The sequence below is a fragment of the Panthera tigris genome, chromosome B4 (genome assembly GCF_018350195.1).
Source record: "Panthera tigris isolate Pti1 chromosome B4, P.tigris_Pti1_mat1.1, whole genome shotgun sequence".
NCBI classification, from domain to species: Eukaryota; Metazoa; Chordata; class Mammalia; order Carnivora; family Felidae; genus Panthera; species Panthera tigris.
In genome coordinates, this window is record NC_056666.1 from 93,119,736 (window position 1) to 93,132,296 (window position 12,561).

At 40.9% G+C, this 12,561-nt stretch overlaps 1 pseudogene; it reads left to right on the forward strand.

Moving 5' to 3' along the window:
- The window catches only part of LOC102954737, a 34,203-nt pseudogene extending 21,851 nt beyond the window's left edge, over window positions 1–12,352 (forward strand).
- Window positions 12,353–12,561: the final 209 nt, after the last annotated feature.

A 12,561-nucleotide genomic window follows, 5' to 3' on the forward strand; every position in this document is an offset into this window, starting at 1 on the left:
AGTTTGAAGGGACACCTGGGTTGCTCTGTCGGTTAAGTGTCCAACTCTTGATTTCAGCTTAGGTCGTGATCTCACAGTTCGTGAGATCGAGCCCCCTAACATCTGCTTGGGATTCTCTCTCTCACTCTCTCTGCCCCTCTTCCTCTTGCTCTCTGTCTCACTCTCAAAATAAATAAATAATTTTTTTTTTTTTTTTTTTTTTTTAAGGAGCTTGAAGGTGTCAGGGCTCTGGGCTGGCTTCTCTGTCATCCTCTGGGTATTACTCTAAGACTGCTGCAATACCAAATATCACGTCCTCCTGTGCGCAAGGCAGGTTTTCGCTGAAAGTCTCCCTTTTATCAAGGAGTAATACCTTTCCCTCATGTCTACAGCATGTATCTCTTCAGGTACTGTTGCCTAGAATGCAGTCACATACCTAACTCTAATCAATTACGTGTAAAGGAAATTTTCACAACAGCAGGAACTTTACCTATTTTATTCATTGTTGCATTCTCAGAACTGAGGATATGTTTGGTACATAGCAAGGACTCCATAAATATCTGCTGAATGAATGAAAGAGACACAGGACTACCATGATTGGCTTGGATCAATCTGCAATTCATCCCTTGGGGCCGGGACCATAGCATATCTTCCCTGAACATACTGATGCCCCATAACTATTCCCCATTTGGCTTTGACCCCTGTTTCACACCACACACAAAAATTACTCTAAGATGGATCATCCAACTAAATAAAAAGGTAAAGCAATAAGACTTCTAGAAGAAAACACAGAAAAATCTGTAAATGACTACGATGACATTTTGATGTGTCAACTTGACTAAGCTAAAGTCCCCAGTCATACAATAAGACACTAATCTAGATGTTGGCATTTTATAGATGTGATTAAAGTTCAAAATCAGTTGACTTAAGTAAGGGAGATATCCTAGATAATATGGGTGAGCCTGATTCCATCAGTGGAAGGCCTTAAAGAGCACAGCTCAGACTTCTCTAATGAAGAAGAAATTCTGCCTGTGGACAGCAGCTTCAGCCTACCTATGGAATTTGAACTTGCCCAGCAAGTTCCCATAGCACATAAGACAGTTCCTTACAATAACTTGCTTCATCTATATCTCCCTAGTGGTTCTGCTGCTCTGGTTGAAATGCGACTGAAACAATGACATAGGGACAAGCACAGGTTTCTTAACCAGGACTTAAAAAGCACTATTACAAAACAAAACAAAACAAAACAAAAAACAAAACCAAACTTGATAAATTGTACTTCATTAAAAGATACCATTAAGGGGCACCTGGATGGCTCAGTGGTTTGAGTGTCTGACTTTGGCTTGATCATGATCAGGTCATGATCTCACAGTTCGGGAGTTCAACCCCTGCATCAGGCTCACTGCTATCAGTACAAAGCCCACTTCAGATCCTCTGTCCTCCTTTCTCTCTGTGCCTCCACCACTGATGCTCTCTCAAAAATAATAAATAAACACTAAAAAAAGAGGTTCCATTTAAAGAATAAAAAGACAAATCACACACTGGGAGAAGATATTCACAATATGTATTTCTGACAGAAGACTTATGTTCAGAATATGTAAATAACTCCTACAAATCAATAAGAAAAAAATGAACAATGCAACTAAAAGTCACCATACAACCCGAACAGGTATTTCACAAAGTAAGATAACCAAACGTCCAATATGCATATGAAAAAGAGCTCAGTAATATTACTCATTAGGGAAGTGCAAATTTGAAACCACTGCGAAATACTACCAGACACCAACCAGAATGACTAAATTAAGAGGACTTACAGCGCCAAATGATGATGGCAAGGACGTGGAAGAACTGAGATCCTTATACATGGCTGGTGAGAGTGTAAAATGCTATAACTACTTCGTAAGCCAATTTGATAGTTTCTGCTAGAGCTAAACACTGCCAACCAGTAAAGACAGCAATTCCAGTTCTAGGAATTTCCTCAAGAGAAATGAGTACCTGTGCCCACAAAGAATGTGCATAAGAATGTCCATCACAGCTTTGTTTGTATTAGCCAAAGTGGAAACACCTCAATGCCAGTCAACAGAAGAATAGATAAGTAAGTTGTGGTATGTGCTTGAAATAAAATACTACATAGCAATTAAAAAAAGAGAGCAGACTTCTGTACATGCAACAACATGATGAATCTTGTAAATATTAAACTGACTGAAAGAAGCCAAATTTGAGAGAATACATACTATATGCTTCCGCTAATACAAAGTTTAAGAACAGTCAACACTAGTCAATAATAATAGAAATGAGAATAGTGATTACCTCCGGGTGGTTCAGGGGTGCAAACTGGGAAGAAGGAAGAAGGAAAGTGATGGGAATTTTCTACATCTTGATCTGTGTAGGGGTGACATAAGTGTATGCGTGTACAATAATTCATCGAGCTGTGAACGTAGGATTGGTGCTTTCGGTGTATATGTGTTACCCTCTATAAAAGTTACAAGAAAAAAAACCCACTGGGTGTTCTATTCCCAAGAAACTGTTGGGTAAGCAATGAACGTGTCCACTAGGGGCAGTCTGAGAACACAGGTTCCTGGTCTTCCTACACTATCTCATGAGCATTCCCCACTGAGCCTCCAAAAAGGCAGGGTTTCAGGAGCCCTCTCTCAGGACATCCACCTGGGAGGCTGGCTCATGGAGTTGGAGCTCTGGGAGCTCAGAATTCTAGTGAATATTCCTCTGATTGTTACTTGGGTTGGTGCAGTGGTGTACAGAAGGACCGCAGAAGGATCGGATTGGATTTTTTCAAATTTAAACCAGTGCCTGAAATTCAATTTCATGAACATTGTGGGAGGCCTGAGTTTTTGCTGTCAGACCAATAAAGAGGCTAGATCTGGAGACATAACTATTTATGGTCAGCACAAACATGCACAAATCTCAGTTGATAACTGGGAGGCCTCCCTTTCTTCCTGCTGGTATCATCCTAAGACTACACTGAAATTTACAGTTCCTAAGGTTAGTACCCAGGAACATCTCCTCATGTTTTCCATTTGGCTAGAAGGCTTAATTTAAATAAAGCAGCAGGTAAAGACTCTGTGCTATCAAAATTATGCAAAGCCTGTTCTAAATTACTTCCTCCAAAATACAAAGCCATCTGTTTGTTAAACATTCCATTTAAACTTTATGCCTATTTCTTCCCTAAAATATGTCAGACTGAGGTTTTCTGGATTTATATTTTACACTAGATTCAAAACAGTTGAAAACACAAATACTCTACTATTACACCTAATGGAAAAAATGATCAAAAATAATATAATAGGTGAAGGGGATTAAGAGGACACTCATTGTGATGAGGACCAAGTAATGTATAGAATTGTTGAGTCATTATATTGCACACCTGAAACTAGTATAAGTTAATTATACTTCAATAAAAATATATATGTAATATACTGTTGGAGACTTCAGGTTCTTGAAATTAAATGGGCATGACTTTAAAACTTAAATAAATGAATTATAGAGTTGATTTTCTTCCCCCATTTGTCTTTAGCTTACCTCTCCTCTGGCTTTATTCCTTTACTCTAGGGAAAGATTCCTGAACACATTACTAATTCCTCGTTACTGGTTTTTTTTTTTTTTTTAATTTATTTATTTATTTTTTTTTTAATATATGAAATTTACTGTCAAATTGGTTTCCATACAACACCCAGTGCTCATCCCAAAAGGTGCCCTCCTCAATACCCATCACCCACCCTGCCCTCCCTCCCACCCCCCATCAACCCTCAGTTTGTTCTCAGTTTTTAACAGTCTCTTATGCTTTGGCTCTCTCCCACTCTAACCTCTTTTTTTTTTTTTTTCCTTCCCCTCCCCCATGGGTTTCTGTTACGTTTCTCAGGATCCACATAAGAGTGAAACCATATGGTATCTGTCTTTCTCTGTATGGCTTATTTCACTTAGCATCACACTCTCCAGTTCCATCCATGTTGCTTCGTTACTGGTTTTTATACAAAAGCTGCATTTTAACATCTTAGCAAGAGTCAGTATTTGTCTTCTGACAGATCTATCTCCTGACGAACCAGATAACTATATTGAAGGGCCTAAAGCAAGCCTATATTCTTCCCCGTTCCCACACTTTCCTTTTATCTGCTCTTTGAATGATAGAAAACCATTGGGCGATCTGGCTGCATTCCCTCCCTGCTAGAGACATGAACTAGGAATGGCTTTCATGTTCAGCTTGCCATGAGAGCCTCATGCAGTTTTTTCTATGTCTGTGATGAGTGATTGGTAAAAGCTTCTTTGAAAATCTTCCATGCTAAGTCACTTTTTCCACATTCTATGATTTAAAAAAAAAACTCAGACTTAAAATTTATTCACTTATTAAAGGCTCAGAAAGGGGTCCTTAAGAACATTCTTGTCTTGGTTAAAGGTACTCCCTTAGTGGACTTTGAAATGAAGAGGGTGTGGCAGATTACATTTTACAAAAATGGCTGCAACAATATTTTTGGTCCCACATGCTCTTCCAAACTCTGCCACTCCCCTAGCAATGTCTCCTGGGGTCTAAATCCCCTCCTCTTGAAACTGAGCAGATCTTTGTGCATGCCTCAATGAACAGAATGTAGTAGAAATGACAGTACATGACCTACAAGGCTAGGTCAAAAAAGGTAATATGACTTCCATCTCGTTTTCTCTCTCTCTCTCTCTCTTCCTCCCTCTCTCTTTCCATCTCTCTCTTTATGAGCCACTGTGTAAGAAGTCCAGCTATCCTGGACCCATGCTGCTGGAGAAAACATGTGCAGAAACTAGACAGAGTTGCCCAAGGAGCCTAGCTGTTCGAGCCCCCAGCTGATCAAGTCTTCTCAAGCTGGTACCAGACATGTGAGTGAGCCTTCAGATGATTCCCAGCCCAAGTCACTGTCTGTAACTGCACAAGAAAAGCTGAACAAGAACTGCCTAGTTGAGCCCAGTCAACTCTCCCATAACCATGAAAGATAATAACAATGGCCATTGTTGTTTCAAAACACTAAGTTTTAAGATCATTTGCTAAGTAGCCATAGACATGGGCAGAGGGTAGCTAGTCATCAGTCTGAAAGTTTTGGTTAGATGCCTCAGTTTTTTGTTGTTGTTTGTTTTGTTTTGAGAGAGTCAAAACAAAACAAACCCTCTCTCTACTCAATCTCTGTCTCTCAAAAATAAACATTGAAAAAAAATTAAAAAAGAAAAGTCCTATAGAATTTTCTGTAAGAATATCATTGAGGATACCCACTTATCATATCACTCAATGTCCCAGATATAAAGCTCCATACCAGAAATTTATTTTAGAGCTAAGTTCCAAGAAAACCTTGAGAAGCTAGAATTTTTTGCCTTTGTAGTCAAGAGAGTCATTTTTGGCCTTCATTTTTTAGTGGAAAACTCAAATCTGAATCTGTGGCTCAGATAATTATAAGGAGCTCTATTGCCTGCATAACTCATTCTACTCCACTGACTTGTATTTGCTTAATGCATGTTTCTAATGATGCTGGTTTTATTTATTATTTATATTTTCTATTTGATCATATGTATTTTTATAAGCTTTTCCAAACCCCTTGTGAAAGAAGACATAATAGAAATAAAGTAGAAGTAAATGAATATATAAGTAAATTACCCCTCGGAGACATCACCGGATTATAAACCTCCCACAGGCCTGGCTTAATGATTCATCCATTTACTTCACAAATATGGATTAAGCATCCACTATGAGCCAGGCATTGTATTAGGGAGGGTCAGAGCTGAAAAGATTTTTTAAAAACCAGTCTCGGCCCTCAGGGAAATAGAATGCCTAAGGGATCCAGAAATTTGGGGCCCCAGTAGCAGCAGGCAGCAATTTCAAATAGTGACCTCTCTGGGGTTCATCATGAAGCCAGAGCTCCTAAGCTTTTTCACAAATGAGTCCAGGGGCTGGAGAAAGGGAGGGAGTGTTTTGGAAAGATGGATAATAAATGAACACTCACCTTGGGTTCCTGGCCAGGAACTTTGAGAGACTACCATCTCAAAAACTCCTTCCAGTTCTGGAGAAATGGTTGCAAACTTTTCTCCTCAGACCTGGATTGCCATTTCTACGCTGATTCGTTCATCCCAATGAGACCAACACTTGTAACTCCTGTTTATGACTCAGCAGCTGGTTGCACTTCTTTCCTAATTCTCTTCACTCCTACTCAGGTCATCAATCTTTGTACCAGGTGGGTAAACCTTTACACCTGTCTCTCAGGACAGACCAAGGGCCTCCAACTCTGCAAATTCCAGATTCTCCTGCCAAGGATGGCAATAAATGTGATCTGCCTCATCAACCTTAAATCTTCAGTTTGACACCCCTCATTATTTCTGACAGCCTTTAGGTGAATGCGTCTCTTTTGGTCTCTGTCCTTTCTTGCCAGCAGGGGGCTCTCTACTCTCATCTGCGGGAGTCCTACCACTTGGGATAGTTTGCTGTCTTTCTTTTTTTTTCTTTTTAATTTTTTTTAATGCTTATTTATTTTTTGAGAGAGAGAGAGAGAGAGAGAGACAGAGAGAGAGAGAGAGAGAGAGACAGAGCATGAGCAGAGGAGGGGCAGAGAGAGAGAGAGCGAGACACAGAATCTGAAGCAGGCTCCAGACTCTGAGCTGTTGGCACAGAGCCTGGTGGGCTCCAACTTGTGAACCACCAGACCATGACCTGAGCTGAAGTTGGAAGCATAATGGACTGAACCACCAGGCGACCCTTTGCTGGCTTTTTCTAAGAGAGCTGTCTCTCCCCATCCCAACATTGGCAAACATTGGTTACTAATCCTATTACCATGGAATCTAGACTCCAAAGAAGATGCTTGATTTGCTAACACAAATATTTATAAATTCTTTATGGTTAAATAATAAATCCCTTCTGGCTTCTTGAAACTCCAGTTCTGGGTACTTCAAAATGAAAATAAGCCTGTATTTCTATAGGTCCTTATCTATGAAGTTTAAACAAACTATGGTACTCTGAGCTAAATTTAAAAGGTAAAATTTGCTTTTTTGAAATATTCATGTGCTGTCTTCCATTTACCTAATGAAAGATATATGACCTCAGCTAATTTCCCAAGCAAATTGCTTGTCAAAAAGTGTGAGTACTCTTTCTGGCAAATAGTCTTCATGGCTGCCATTTTTTTTTCCTCAGTGGAAAGGAAAAAGGAAAAAAGATTCCCCCTTCTACATATAAAAAAATCATTTAGGGGTGCCTTTAGTAATCGTCTGCATCATCGGCCACTGAGCACTCTTCGCTTAATGGTAACTTGAAGAGTCAGCTGCAGAATGAAACCACATTTAGGTGATGATGGCCCCATGACTTCAACACAAAACCTTGAAGGTTGAAGTCATCCCTTCAGGATGGAATATTCAGAAAGGAATATTTCATCCTGCTCTAACCTTCCCATTAACACCATCTACCCTCCTTTCCCTCCAAAATTATGGCAAAGAAATATCTACCTGTAAGAACCATTCATACCAGTTTGGCTGCTGTTCTGAAGAATACGGTTTGAAAAGACATTATTTTACATCCTCCTGTCCACCTGGTCGTATGTATTAAGTAAGTCTTAAAGCAATACCTCCATGCTGTGCTTCTGCAGAGAATAACTAGGTCTGTCTCATAACCAAGGCACATTTTTTTTAAATTTTTTTTTAACGTTTATTTATTTTTGAGACAGAGAGAGACAAAGCATGAACGGGGGAGGGGCAGAGAGAGAGGGAGACATAGAATTCAAAGCAGGCTCCAGGCTCCGAGCCATCAGCACAGAGCCCGACTCGGGGCTTGAACTCACAAACCGCGAGATCATGACCTGAGCCGAAGTCGGCCGCCCAACCGACTGAGCCACCCAGGCGCCCCAAGGCACATTTTTTTTCACATTTATTTATTTATTTATTTATTTATTTATTTATTTATTTATTTTTGAGAGACAGAGCACAAGTGGGGGAGAGGCAGAGAGGGAAGGAGACACAGAATCCGAAGCAGGCTCCAGGCTCTGAGCTGCCAGCACAGAGCCTGACGTGGGGCTCGAACCCACAAACCACGAGATCATGACCTGAGCCGAAGTCAGACACTCAGCTGACTGAGCCACCCAGGCGCCCCCCAAGGCACATTTTATATACAACTCACTGCATTTCTCTACCCAGAACACATTCTTTCACAGAAGCTGGTTCCACATCTGCTATTAACTCCTACCTTTAAGCACCACCATTACCACTGTCCCCTGCCCACCCCCAGCCAACTGGTGGGTACCTGTAGAAGCCATTAAGAGAAGCTTGAAGGAAATTTACCTATCTGCCAAAAAGCAATATTTGTTTACTGCTAATGAACACCAAAGAAATGTGTTCAGGGGAGGACAGCATCTAGTTCGTTTTCTTATGCAAATATATCACCTGCTCAGCTAAAACTGAGATGACCAGCATCAGGGTTCCTCCAGGTCTTGAGAAACATTGACCTCCTGGCCTGCTCTTATCAGTAAGAATGCTTTGTATTGCAAGTAATGGAAAATGATTGAAATGATTTAAGATGATTTAAACATTTAAAATGATTTAAATGATTTAAGCAACGTGGGCAAATTTTAAGCTCCTAACTCACGTAACTCAGAGGTCCAGAGTGATGGCTTTAAAAGAGGGTTGACCCTGCAGTCCAAACCTTGTCACTAAGGACTAGGTTTCTCTCCATGTCTTCACTCAGTGTTGCCTTCTTTCTCTGTCTCTACACCGAGTCTCTACAGTAATTCTAGAATCCTCTCATGATAACAAAATGACTGCAGCAGTTCCAGCACATTCCATCACACTAGACCGTCCAGGCAGAAGCCAGTTGTTCCTGAAAAACTGAGAGGCTTTCCTAGAAATTGCAACAATCAGTAACCTATAAACATTCCTTGGGTCTCCTCAGCTGTGACTAAAATACATGACCAACCCTGCACAAATAACATCTAGGAAATGAGATTAGAGCTGATGAAAGAAATCAAGATGAGGAATGGATCTGGGGGTAATGGAAACAGTGTCCATAAAAGCTTCCTGTACATGTGCATTTACTCCGTCTTCCATAACTCCCTATACTACAAGACACCAGTGAAAGAAACCTTTGCTCATCTGAACTGATGTAATTTTTCTATTTTCAGCTCAGGTGACCACTCTCCCTGGGTTATCTCAGCCACTGCCAAGGCCTTAAATATCTTCCACGTGAGAGATGCCTCTCAGAGCAGTACCTTCAGGCCAGGAGCTATCTCCTGAATGTTAAAGAGGTACGTTCAATATGTTTTTACTCAAAAAACACTTGAAACTCTTTAAAAAAAAAAAAAAAAGAATCCTTATCTTTTAGAGATCCATGCTAAAATAGTTACGGAAGAAGTGGTACGACATTTGGGATTTGTGTCAACGTCCTCCCGTGGAGAGAGGAGGAAGTGTGGGTTGGGCTGAAACAAGATAGATGAAATGGTAGTTGTTGAAGCTAAAGGTGAGCATGCGTGAAATTATTATACTATTCTTTCTACTTTCAAGTATGTTTGATACTTTTTATAAGAACCTTCCCAGTGGTACCTCAAACTCAACATGCTTGTCAAAGTTAAGATATAGTTTCAGCCACACAAATAGAGACTGAAAATAATACTGGCCTACAGGAGAAAGGATTTTTCTCTTTCATGTAAGTCTGGTATATCACTCCATAGTGTCAGGGACCCAAGTTCCTTCTACTTCATTGCTCTATTATCTGTATGGTGTTCTTTTGGTCTCCATGATCTCAGGTGGCTCAATATCATCACCTTTTGAGCAGCAAGAAGGAAAAGAGGAAGGGAGTATGCCACTCCCTTTAAGAGTGAGACCCAGGGGGTGCCTGGGTGGCTCAGCTGGTTAAGCAGCCCACTCTTGATTTTGGCTCAGGTCATGATCTCACAGTTTCTGAGATTGAGCCCTGAGTTGGGCTCTGTGCTGACAGCATGGAGCCTACTTAGGATTCTCTTTCTCCCTCTCTCTCTGCCCCTCCTCCCACTTTCTCTCTCTCTCTCAAAATAAAATAAATAAACTTAAAAAAAAAGTGCAACCCAGAAGTCACAAACATCACTCCCCCTCAGATCCTATTGCCCAGGACTTAATCATATGAATAATTGCGCCACAAGCAAGGCTGGGAAATATATTGTCTTTCTGGGTGGCCATGTGCCAAGCTAAAGACTTCTAATATGAAGAAGGAAGAGAAGACATATTGGGAAGCAACTAGCAGTCTCTGGCCCATTTTCCCCCCTGAGTCATCCAAATATCCATGTACACCCTTATTCCCACACATTTTTTTCCTCTCTGGGGAGAGAAACCACCAAAGTTCCATTCAGTTTCTGCTTCCAGCTCAAAGTTCACAATCTCTGGCTAATTCTCAGTCCTATTGGTAACATCCACATATAATTTCTCATGGTCTGATAGCCTATAAACTAAAAAGACAAATCTGTCCTCCAACCTTCCTGTTATAAATTGCAGAGCAGGAAGGGGGTAACCAATATACACACAAACTTCCACAATCTATTTGAAAAAAGGGAAAATGGGAAGAAAACAGCAGCCTCTCATTCACAGCAATCATCAGACCCTGCAGAGGGGTAATTGCAAAGACTCCCTGACCTGGTAGAGAAATAAGTGCCTAGGTTATCCCATCTGGCAGTTGGTATTCTTGATGCCTGGGGGTTGGCGGGGGGCAGTGGAGACCTCTCTCCTGAACCCTTGTCCCTTCCTCCCCATGATCCCAGATTTTGTCCTATGCGGGGTGGGGTGGTTCTTCTCATCCATTTGTCTCCATGGCCACATCTGAACTAGACTTTGCAGAATGTGCCCTACATAGGGCTGCTTAGTTTTCAAAAGGAACTTCTGTGTACAGGCTTGGGGGCCTTTGTGCAGTAATCGAACAAAGTTTTCCTGTAGACATGTGTTTAAGTCTGAAGACTGATCTTTTATGGACAAGGCATGGAAATAGACTCTTCCCTAAAGCCTCAGAAGAAACCCTTGTTCTGCCAACACCCTGATTTTAGGCTAGTGAGACCCATTTCAGACTTCTGATCTCCAGAATGCTAAGATAACAAATTCGTGTTGTTTTAAGCCACTGGGTTTGTAGTAATTTGTTACAGCAGCCACAGGAACTACTACATGCACCTTCATGAAGCTGGGACACTACTTAACCTAAAGAAGACTATAAGCTCAAGAGGCAGGGCCGGGCATGTTGGTGACACCTCTCCTGACCCTGGGAACGCACCCTCTTGTGCCATAGGGAGGTAAGTGCAATAAAACCAGCGGGAACAGCCTCCAACCAGGTACGTGGACAGGCCCAGACTGCACACTCTTCACCAGACCTTTTTTCTCCACTCTTCTATGTCTGGCTTTTCAATTCCTGGCACAATTCTGACTTCTAATATCTGTCTCTGCCCCTCGCCCTCAGTCCAAAGATCCAGAATGCTCTTCTGCAGCTCACTCAGCTCAGCTGTGTGCTTAGCCTGCTCCCTCAATGCCAGTGACATTTACAGTTTCAGGCAACAGATCTCCCCACCAGCCCAGCTGGTCCTTGTGACTTGGGGAGGCAGGGATTCAGGAAGAAACAATGTTGTAATGGGACAATCATGTTACCAAAGACTTCACGTCAAATCACAAATTTGACCCATCAAATACCAAAAAGACACGTAAGACACTGGAAAAGTCTGTGGCACCTTGTAATAAGCTGCTCAGGTCTTATAAAAGAGAAATAAATGTCCTATCTGCATAGAGTTCTTAAGAAGACTGACACTATGGAGAATATAATCAGCGCATTAAATTCATTATTCATTATTAATTCATGTATTTGACTTACCCAAGGCAAATATGCTAATTACATACATATTAATAGTTAATTAGACATTCAATTAATGTCTTGCTGGTGACTTCCTTGTATTTATAATAACTTTGAGGGAAAATCTAGGGGATCCAAGTGTCATTAAAAATTCTTCTGGAGAGGCGTGGAATTGGTGGCTGCCACCTTTGGGTTCGGATGCACCACATTCTCGGTGGAGACCAGAGCCACGGCCAGTACGATGGTAGCAGTTGGACTGACCACTGCTGCTGCAGGAGCTGCAAGCCATTTTCTCTTACAAGCCGTGAAACTCCAAATGGAGCCTCAAAAAAAAAAAAAGTTTTTCAAAGTCTACCAAAATCTGTCTTCAGTGGTGGCTATCACAGAGGTGGGTTTGAACCCAAAATGATAAAATGAGAAGCAGCATTAATACTAGATGTAAACCCTACTGCCAATAAAGGGAAAATAAGAGATGCTTATCAATGAATGAAGCTTTTAAATCACCCAGGCAAGGGAGGATCTCCTTATATGGCAGCCAAAATCAATGAAGCTAAAGATTTACTAGGTCAAGCTAAGAAATGAAGTACTTGTGTGATAAACTATAAGTTCTTGTTAGTTTACATATATGAGTGCCAGCTTTTTATAATACAATGCCTCAAAGCTACAAATTTAAAAAAATTATTCTGAAAAATAAGTACTATTGCAATATCTGTAAGTGAAACTTATAGTGTTGTGAGCAACTTATATATTCAACAAGAGAGCAATAGCTAATTTAGTTACCCACAGCTATA